General features: G+C 44.2%; 1 long non-coding RNA gene across 6 annotated transcripts in view; it reads left to right on the top strand.

Moving 5' to 3' along the window:
- Positions 1-4,202: 4,202 nt before the first annotated feature.
- The window catches only part of LOC120304828, a 177,600-nt gene continuing 170,738 nt past the window's right edge, over positions 4,203-11,064 (top strand). For all 6 annotated transcript variants that reach the window (XR_005555851.1, XR_005555847.1, XR_005555846.1 and 3 more), the window contains exon 1: positions 4,203-4,484. This is a non-coding gene — a long non-coding RNA (uncharacterized LOC120304828). The remainder of the gene's footprint in view (positions 4,485-11,064) is intronic.

The following is an 11,064-nucleotide window of genomic DNA, read 5'->3' as shown; positions in this document are numbered from 1 at the left end:
GTTCAGTACAGGTGCTCCTTGACCTACGACCACAACTGAGCCCAAAATTTATGTTGCTAAGTGAGAAATTTGTTAAGGGAGTTTTTCCCCCTTTTCTGACTTTTCTTGCCACAGTTGTGAAGTGAATCACTGCAGTTGTTAAGTTAGTAACACGGTTGTTAAGTGAATCTGGCTTCCCCATTGACTCTGCTTGCCAGAAGTTTGCAAAAGAGGATCACATGACACCGGGACACTGCGACCATCATAAATATGAACCAGTTGTCAAGTATCTGAATGACCAGGGGGATGCTGCAACAGTCATAAGTGTGAAAAATGGTCATAAGTCACTTTTTCCGTGCTCTTGTAATTTCGAACAGTCAGTAAATGAAATATTGCAAGTTGAGGATTACCTGGATTGATACTTCAGTGTTCCTCTGGTTTTTTTCAGAGCCAGTTGGCCTACAGCTATACCATTTTTATATTCTAAGATGCCTCCAGAGCAGTATTTCTCAAGCTTGGAACTTCAAGATTTATAAACTTCAACTCCCAGAATTTAGATTCCCAATCTGGATTTTATGGACTTCAGCATTGCCCATCTGGCAAAAAAGATTGCAAAATCAAGAGTGGTAATAGCCTAGATGTCATGGTTCCGACAGATGAAACTCTTCAAAAGAACTTTGAAGCATTGTTTACCTTAAAGAATCTTTTATTTGAATAGCATAATATCGGCATTGCATAATCGAAGCCAAAAACTGAATTTCCCTCCCCTGGGCACATAGTATCAAAGCACAATTCCCTCCTCCAATTAACAGTTATACATCACATTCCCCAATTAGCTTCCTCTCCAGTTCTCCAGCCTGCCAATTCTTTATCAGCTCTGGGCTCAATAACTTTGATTCTCAACTAAATCTAGTGTTGTTATGTTTAGCTAGACTTTCATTCACATCCCCTCCCCCTCCCAGCACCATCTAACTCTAAAAGCGAAAGGGAAAAAGATGGCTACATTTCCATCTGTTGTCAATGCAGAACATCCCATGTTAGCAGCATTGACATCAGATAGCAATCCTGGTCCCAAATAAAGTTGTAAGTTGAAGATTACCTATAATTTGTTTACTCAGCTGGTATATAGCTCCAATTATTGACTGACTCACCGCAGTTTACAATCCCATAGGTGGTGTGCCAAACCAGGGTTAAAATCACTAGCAGAACTAAAGAAATAACATACATCAAGTCTACAAACTCATCAGGATCACAACATATTCTGAGCTTCTGCAAGCAGAAAAATCCATATAGTCATAAATCAATGTAACGTGGGGCCGGTGTTGGCTTCAGTCAGGCTTTCTAAAGGTTGCAGCATCTGGCCTGAAATGCCACCAGTCCAATCAACTGGGTTAAAGGGTTTGATTGATGGTCTCCCTTGGCAGAAAGCCGCCCTTCCTTGGTGAACCATGACTTGCCTTGGAATATTGGAATCCAAGTGGTTGCCTGATCAGCTGACTTAGACCAGGTTGGTTCTCTCTTAGTCAATGTGCAAAGCACAACCATGTTGATTCCACCATGAAATGAAGCTAATATTCACAGAAGGATAAGCATGGATGTGTGTTGGTGCTTTTACAGTTATGGCCACAACTGAGCCCAAAATTTCTGTCACTAAGCAAAACATTTGTTAAGTGATTTTTTTGGTCCGCTTTTATGACCTTTCTTGCCAGAGTTGTTAAATGAATCCCTGCAGTTGTTAAGTCAGTAACATAGTTGTTAAGTGAATCTGGCTTTCCCATTGACTTTGCTTGTCAGAAGAAAGCAAAAGTTGGTCACATGACCCCGGGACACTGCTAAACGTCATAAATAGGAAATAGGAAGTGTCATAAATTAAAAAAAGTCTAAAGTAAAGAAGAAATGGGGTGATATGATAGCAGTATTCCAGTATTTGAGAGGCTGCCACAAAGAAGAGGGGGTCAAATTATTCTCCAAAGCACCAGAGGGCAGGACAAGAAACAATGGTTGGAAGCTGATCAAAGAGAGAAGCAACCTGGAATTAAGGAGAAACTTCCTGATAGTGAGGACAACTAACCAATGGAACAGCTTGCCTCCAGAAATCTTGGGCGCTCCATCACTGGAGATTTTTAAGAAGAGACTGGACAGTCACTTGTCTGAGATGGTTCTCAGGTTCTCCTGCTTGAGCAGGGGGCTGGACTAGAAGATCTCCAAGGTCCCTTCCAGCTTTGTTCTATTCTAAATATGAGTCAGTTGCCAAGTCTCTGAATTTTGATCACGTGACCGTGGGGAGGCTGCAATGGTCATAAGTGTGAAAAAAGGTCCGGTCACTTTTTTTCAGTGCTTTTTCAGTAACTTTGAACGGTCACTAAATGAAGTGCTGTAAGTCGAGGACTACCTGTATTTATTTTACTTGGAGCATGGTCCTGCGTATTCCTTGGATGGCAAAGGTGAATAACAAGAAAATACTGGAGTGTGTAAGACCAGACATGTCACTGGAAGGCAAAATCACAAAACTGTGCCTCACTTATTTTGGCCACATCATATGTGTATGTGTGTGGGGGGGATTCACTGGAGAAAGCAATTATACTTGGAAGAATTAGCGGTAAATGGAAACCAAGCCATCAAAGGACACGGTGACTGGACACCATCAAAGATGACACCTGTCAAAGCATAGAACAAGTCAAAGAAATAATGCAAGATTGGAGGAAGAGGAGAGAACCGGCCCATAGAATTGCCGAGAGTCGGACACAACTGAATGGGTAACATCAGCACCATCATAGGTCAACCACTGCTATACAACACCAAAATGGTGTTTAAATGTGATGGAACAAAAACAGATGAATGCTGCAGGTGAACAGTACAGTCAGATGACATATGCATGCACTTTCTCTTCTTAGTGTCTCCTACCCCCTTTACCAGTGGTAGGATTCAGCCAGTTTGCAACAGTTCGGCAGAACCGGTAACTAAATTTTTGTTGCCCATGCCCAGAACGGACTTCCGGAAGCGGCATCCACACAGAGAACCAGTTGTTCACTTATTTGAATCCCACCACTGCCTCTCTCAATTCCTGGCAAATAGATGGGGAAGAAATGGAGGTAGTGACAGATTTTATCTTCCTGGGCTCCAAGATCATCACAGATGGGGACTGCAGCCAAGAAATTAAAAGACGCTTGCTCCTGGGGAGGAAAGCTATGGCAAATCTAGACAGCATACTAAAAAGCAGAGACATCACCCTGCCAACAAAAGTGCATATAGTCAAGGCCATGGTTTTCCCAGTTGCAATGTATGGCTGTGAAAATTGGACCATAAGAAAGGCTGAGCGACAAAGAATTGAGGTCTTTGAACTATGGTGCTGGAGAAGACTCCTGCAAGTCCCCTGGACTGCAAGGCGATCCAACCGGTCAGTCCTAGAGGAGATCAACCCTGACTGCTCTTTGGAAGGGCAGATCCTGAAGTTGAAACTCAAGTACTTTGGCCACCTAATGAGAAGGAAGGACTCACTGGAGAAGAGCCTAATGCTGGGAAAGATTGAGGACAAATAGAAGGAGGAGACGACAGAGAATGAGGTGGCTGGATGGAGTCACTGAAGCAGTAGGCGTGAGCTTAAAGGGACTCCAGAAGATGGTAGAGGACAGGAAGACCTGGAGGAACGTCCATGGGGTCAGGATGGGTGGCTTTGCAATTAACAACAACTGTTCTTTACCCCATCCTCCCAGACCAGCTATTTCGGGACCAGCAAAGCACACTGCTGGCTTACATCCCTCCCCATCTCGCTGCCCTTGAAGACAAGAACCGCAAGACCTGGCTGAAGGATTGGCAAGAGCGATGGGCAAGAGCGACCCACCTTCCCCACTCCTCATCAGGCGGACACTCTCACGACATTCAACCCAGCTCTACAGAAGCTATTCGGGGTGAAGGAATGACACCAGGCGGGGCTAAGCCGTTATCCGAAGGGTACAAGGAGCAGGGGGAAATAAAAAGTTGGGTCATCTCCTGCACTTGTGCTGAGCGCTCTCCTCCTTCCTCGTCCCCCCCCCCCTTCCCCAAATTTCCACAGCGTACTGGAAGATGCGAGGCGGCTCGGGCTGCAAAACCGCACGTTCTTATTGGAGCGCGCAGTTTCCCTTGCAAAGCTGCCGTCGCCGCCGCCGCCGCCGCCGCCGTTGCAGGCAGCGAGGCAGGATCAGCTGCTGGGGCAGTGACGTCACAGATCTCCAGCCAGCACAACGTTCCATTGAGGCGAGCGCGTGCTCCGGCGAGCACATGGGAAACAAGCTGCGAGCCGAGCTTTCTGGCTGCAGAACTGCGGCCTTGGCGGCCCTTCCTCCCGCCATCCCCGCTCGTTTTGTTTTTTTTGTTTTTGTTTTAATTCTTCTTCTTCTTATTCATCGCCGTGGATAGTACTTGATTTTGGGGAGGAAAATCCCGATCGAGACCGCGAATAACTTTGCAAGGCTTCCCCCAACTGTTTTGGAGGGGAACTTGGTCGGGCCTGGGAAGGATGCGTGGTAAGTCCGCGAGATCGGAAGTGGAGGGGTGGGTGGCTGGGGGGGAAAGGGGGTAGAAATAGAAGGCCCGTGGGGGAAAGGAGAGGTGTGTGCGTGGGGTTGGGGGGGGCGTCGTTGCTTTACGCTTGCTCCCTTGCCTTTGTTTAAACGCGTTTCCTAACGAGTCGGGCCTCGGAGTTGGCTCGAAGTTTACAGGTGCTCTTCATGCCCATCGCCTTGCGTGGGTTTTGCGGGCGCGCGGGAGGGGGGGGGGAAGACGCTCTTGCAATCCACCGACCCACGCACTGGGGGTGGACGTGGGGGGTGTCTTTGCATCTGCACCCAATCTGCCTCCCCGAGCTTTTTGGAGATAAAAGATGATACCCCTCCCCCACCATCAGATCGCGGTTGATCCGTTTTAGGAGGGTCCCGGAGACCTGCAACCCCCCCCCTCCCTTCCTCGAATCAGCGCCGTCGTTAACAATCGCGGGGTGTGTGTGAAGGGATGGAAAGATGGTCGTCGGATCGCCTTGCCCGTTCCCTCTTTTGCTTCTCCCCTCCCCCACCCTATCCCATTCCCGGGTTTGGCCTTCGGCGGATTATTTTCCCCATCCCCCCCCCCAAAAGCGAGCGATCTCCCCTCCTTCCCCCCCCCAAAAAAAAACTTCGTTTGCGGCTTGGCATCGTCGCACGCTGGGATTTCTTTTTTATTTTGGGGTCGCCCGTTCTCGCCGTCTGGGAAGGCGACATTCGCGTCGAATCGGGCCCGCGGTTCGCGTTTCGCCTCCGCCGCTGCGCCCTGGTCCAAAGGGCAGCTTTGGATGAGTCGCGAATCCGGGGTCTGGCTTGGGTCGTGGCTTGGCATTATGGTCTGCTGCGATGTGGCCGTTTTCTCCTTCGACGTCCCCTCTTCCCCTCCAGTTAGTTCCCTTATCCGACTTGGGATCGCTCTCGCCTATGCGGGATCTGACCATTCCTAAGTCAGGAAAAGGCGCTCCCCCCCCCCCGGATCGTTGTAAGGTGACCCACCTCGCTTCTCCCTCTTGCAATTAATTATATTTTGGTAACCCCCCTCAAAAAAGTCGTCTTCTCCAAAAGTCCAAATAGCCTCCCCCTCCCCTTTTTAAATCCTGCTACGTTTTCCTGCAAGAAACCCGTTTGGACCACAAAGCGAACTTTTTGGAAAAATGTGCAGCTTTAAATCCCATCCTGAAGAACCACAGTGGATCTGTAAGTAGGGTGAGCAGAAGTGATTGTCCCTGTGTGCATGGAAGATCCAACTCTCCCGGCGAGGGGGAATATTTATGCTTTGGTTGCAAAGCCTCTCCGAATAGTAAATGCATGGAAAAAGTACTGGCATCATTAAACTCAAAAAATAAATTGCCTTCTGAATATTTTGACATGAGGTTCAAATTGACAAGTTGAGACATGTTTGCGTTTGGCCCTTATTTCTGAACTTGCACGGTGTCATTCTGAAACTCTTGTGGCAAAAGAGTCCCAATATTTATTTCCTTTTATTGTGTTGCAGAAAATCTCTGTCTTTAAACGTGCATCTTAATGGTGAGGATTATTTGGTGGAAAACAATTTATTTTATGGGTTAGTTGATAACTGTACCACTTGCTTTGGAGCAGTTCCCCCCCCCCATATGAAAGAAATATGGTTTCCAACTGGATATTTTTCATAGAACATAGAATCATAAGGCATATAGACATTATAGTTAATTCCTGTATAAGTGTATAAGCCCAGTTGCATTACCAAGTGTTATTTTGATCCAGTGATATTTTTGTTATAAGTCATTAATGTTAAGTTTTTGGTCCTTCCTGTTTTAACAGGTCTGCAGAACCTTTAAATAAATCTTCCTAATGCAGGTTAAAATTTTCCATGGTCTTGTTTGTGGGGTTCTTCAAATAGCTTATTTCATGCAGATTTGTATTTTTATAGGAGAATTGCTTATACATTCATAATCCGTAATATTGCCCTGTGGAGGTACATGGTGATTTCTGAAGCAATATTTTAAAAGTACTGGTAACTTGCACTGAAATAAATGATTGTATTCAAGGAGATGAGTATTCTCTGACAGTCCTAATATAAAATGGAAGATTATCTCTTTTTTAAACTGTAGCCTGTAACCAAAGTGGTGACAGAACATTCTGGCTATTTTTGCTGCAATCTTTCACAAAATGTAGTCTTCCTGTTCTGTTTGTTATTTTATTTAATTGTCTAACTAGGGCTTTTTTCCCTGGAGCTCAGAATACTGTACTGTTTTAATTTACAGACTCCTTTTGAATTATAAATAATTTATTTAAAGCTGGAGCTTCTTCAAGGCGATGCCTTTAGAAGTGTTAGAGACTTGAAGTTTCCAAAATTCCTAATTTGGTTGGGGGAATTCTGGGAGTTGTAGTCCCAACCTACCTGTATCAGATCAGATTGGAGAAACTGACCCTAAGTCTCTCAGTAAAATAGGAATTTGAAGCTAGGCCTGTTTGCATCTTTCTTGGTGAAGGCTGATTTGTGGAAGAGACCCTTTCTTAACCAACTTTCTTTTTATTGGAAAAAGCAGTTTGCTGGTTATTGTGGGAACATACCTTTTTGTCCCAGAGTTCGTTAATGGGCAGAGATAGATATAAGAGAACTTCCTCTTCCTTTTCACATTCTCACTTAAAAAGAAATTGTATCCTTTTAATGCAAAGCAGGATGTCCATATGTCAGAAAGATTCTCCTGCTTGTGTAAATATAGAAATGGATCAGGCTCAGGGCTTGCTTTTGGGATTTAATCTCATCCCTGGATTGCTAGTTTTGCATCTGCTAAATCTTTTCTCTGTACTGTTAAGATTTGAAAGACAGGTCTCTGTTTGACCTCCCTTCCTCTTCAGCAATTGAGAAGCTCAGAACCGGATTATATATTTATTTACCACTCAAGCAGTATTTATAGACCACTCCAAACTGCAAGACTATGTACCTAACCAAATCTATATATGGGAATATTTACATTCCTATAGGAGCAATTCTGGTTATTTTAAAGAACAGGAACAAACAGAGTAGCATGTACAGGTAGTTCTTGACTTACAACACTTTATTTAGTGACCATTCAAAGTTACAAAGGCAGTAAAAAATGTCTGACTTATGACCATTTTTCACAGTTATGGTCACTGCAGCATCCCCATGGTCCTGTGATCAAAATTCGGACACTTGGCAATTGACTCCTATTTGCAACAGTTGTAGTGTCCCAAGATCATGCGATCACTTTTTGTGACCTCTTGACAAGCAGTGTCAGTGGGAAAGCCAGATTTCACTTAACAAGCATGTCATTAACTTGCAGTGATTAACTTAACCACTGTGGCAGGAAAGGTCGTAAAATGGGACAAAATTCACTTAACAAATGTCTCGCTTAGCAACAAAAAATTCGGGCTCTATTGAGATTGTAAATTGAGGACTACCTATATGTCCTATTGATGAATCCTTCAGGTGATAGCTAAGAAAGCTTACTCATTTTAAGTAGTAGTTAACAGCACAACCAGTAGCAGATAATTTTCCAGGTCCTAGAGCAGCGGTTCTGTTTGGTCCCCCCCCCCCCCGTCTGCTGGGTGGCTGCAGCAGGTTTTGGTCACTTCACATGACCCTGGGACACTCTAAATATGACTTAGTTGCCAAGCATCTGAATGTAAATCACAAGATCCTGGAGATGCTGCAACATTCCAGCTAATCGCCGCTTCTTCTGGGCCCAGCTGGAGCCTGGCACTGATTCTGGCGCTTCTGCTGAGCCCTGACAGCCCTGCAGCTCCAGCCATCTCTCGCTCAGGCTTGTGCAGTGCTGCCACCAGTTCAGCTCATTCCCCTCCCCCGTCACCACTTTTCTAGGATGGTCGCGTACCACCTGCCAGGTGCCAATGTACCACAGGTGGTACCCGTACCACTGGTTGAAAAGCCCTGCACTAGTGCATAGTTTCAGAGATCCTGTTTACCTATGTGGCAGTGGAATTTAGTTGATGTTTAAGATGTCACAAAACTGGGGGAGTGTGGAGTTCAGTTACTGTAGGAGCTACCTGGCAGGGCTGATGAGGTTTTTTTTTTTTCCGACTCAAGAGTCTTTGTGACTTTTTAGCTGGATGTGTGCAAAGCATTCAGAGTTTGAGCCAGCCCTTTCAAGTATGTATGTATGTATGTATGTATGTATGTATGTATTTATTTATTTAATGAGACTTATATACTGCTTTAAGTGCAAGCACTCTCTAAGCGGTGTACACCAGTAAGCAATGTATATATATATATATATATTTACATTGCCCCCAACAATCTGGGTCCTCATTTTACCTACCTCGGAAGGATGGAAGGCTGAGTCAACCTTGAGCCGGTGAGATCTGAACCACTGACCTGCTGAACACAGTCAGCTAAAGTGGCCTGCAGTACTGCACTCTAACTGCTGCGCCACCTCGGTTCTTAGAAGAAAAGAGAAATAGAGAAAAAAAAAAGAGAAATAGAGATGTATGTCCAACTCGTGGCATTCCAAAGTCATTTGTTTCTAATAATGCTCTCTATTTTGGTGTGAAGGGTACAAAACTAGGAATCAGACCAAGGGATTATTTTTGGGTAATGATACATTGGTCAGTCAGCTTGAAAAAGCATCTGTTAATTGTTTATTGCATTGTTTAATATGGGAATGCAGTGGATATAAAGAAGTCGTCTTAACACCTTTGCAAAGGCAAAAAGCGGGCTAGCTTGTTTTGACTTCCTCTTGTTATTCCTAGCTAGAATTATATCTCCCTTTTTTTCATTTTTGTCTAGCTAGCCATACCTTCAGAGAAATTAGCACTGAGGCTGAAGAACAGCAGTTGTGTGAGTGCTTGGGAGCGAGCTAGCTGATCTCTGAAGAACTTAAGATATTTCTTGACTTATGACTGGTTGCTTAGAGACTGTTGGAAGTTATAACAGACTTCCCTGGGGGTACTAATAACACAGTTCTGAAGTTCCAAAAGCTTCCTCCCCAGCAGCCAACTTGTATTTACAGCTGTTTGCAGGATCCTGTGTGCACGTGACTGCGTTTTATGACGGTTTGGGTAAAAATGAGCATTTACTTCCAATTTTCAGTAAAATGCCCTTTGTGAACAATTAATTCACTCAACTGCTGCAGAAAAGGTTGGAAAATTGGGCTAGTCACGTGGGAGACCTGACTTAGACTATCTTGACTTATGATCATGACGGGCAAGTTCCATTATGGTCGTAAGTTAAGGGATTCATGTACGGGTACTCCTTGACATATGACAGTTCGCTTAGTGACCATTCTAAGTTACAACAGCCCTGAAAAAGGTGACTTATGACCGTTTTTCACTCTTATGACTCTTGCACCATCCCCAGGATCACGTGATTTGCCTTTGGATGCTTGACAAGTGACTCACATTTATGATGACAAGTATCCCAGAGTCATGGGACCATCTTTTGCAGGGGTCTTCAAACTTGGCCCTTTTATGACTTGTGGACTCCAACTCCCAGAATTCCTCAGCACACTGGCCGAGGAATTCTGGGAGTTGAAGTCCACAAGTCATAAAAGGGCCATGTTTGAAGACCCCCTGATCTTTTGCGACTGTCTGACAAGCAAAGTCAATGGGGAAGCCAGATTCACTTAACAATTCACTTACTAATTTAATAACTGCAGTGATTCACTTAATAAATGTGTCAAGGAAAGTCGTAAAATGGGACAAAACTCACTGAACAAATTTTTCACTTAGCAGCATGAATTTTGGGCTCAACTATGGTCGTACGTTGAGGACTTCATGTATTTCTTACTAAATATAGATTGAGAAGTGCAGGTGAGTTTTAAAGCTGCTGGGGGGGGGGGTTGCTGATGGTGATAGGATATCTGGTTTGCAGCTGTCTGGGGTTGTATCCCAGATCTGTTTCCCACCTTTTTTGTCTCCAGACTTTTGCAACTAAAAGTTAGTCTTGACTTGCAACCACAATTAAACCCCAATTTTTTGTAGCTAAGCAAGGCAGTTAAGTGAGTGCTAAGAGCCTGAATTTTGATCACATGACCATGGGGATGTTGCAATGGATCATAGGTGTGAAAAACAGTCATAAGTCACTTTTTACAGTGCCATTGTGACTTCAAATGGTCTCTAAACAAATGGTTATAAGTTGAGGATTACCTGTAATAGGATTCACTACAGCCTCTAAGTGTCATGGATATGCTGGGCATAATAATAAGCTTACTAATAAAATACATTTATATCTGAACATCAGGGCTGCATATTGATTAAGGGTTTGGAATGAAAATTACATAATTTGTTTTAAAGGTGAACATTTTGAATATGGCCTTTTCATTAAAAAGAGAGAGGAATAAAAAGATGTCCATTATTCTAGGCCTTTGAATGGAGTATGAGTGGAAGCGTGTTATAGCTGTGCTTTTCCTGTGTGTGTACTAAAGCCCTTCGCTTGCCAATAAATGTGCATAGAATAACAAGGATACTGGCTGATCCTCTCAGCCTGAGCAAAGAGCAAAAAGTAAAGCTGGTTAAAAAAAAAGGGGGGGCGGTGCATTGCGCTAACCAGCTAACCAGGTTCCTTAATCGAAAAAAATGAAGCAAATGTTTCCAAGTGGTCCTCAGG

Source organism: Crotalus tigris, unplaced genomic scaffold, assembly GCF_016545835.1.
Source record: "Crotalus tigris isolate CLP2741 ecotype Arizona unplaced genomic scaffold, ASM1654583v1 scf7180000017661.16357234195:1864864, whole genome shotgun sequence".
NCBI classification, from domain to species: domain Eukaryota; kingdom Metazoa; phylum Chordata; class Lepidosauria; order Squamata; family Viperidae; genus Crotalus; species Crotalus tigris.
This window is presented reverse-complemented; position numbering and strand designations above follow the sequence as displayed.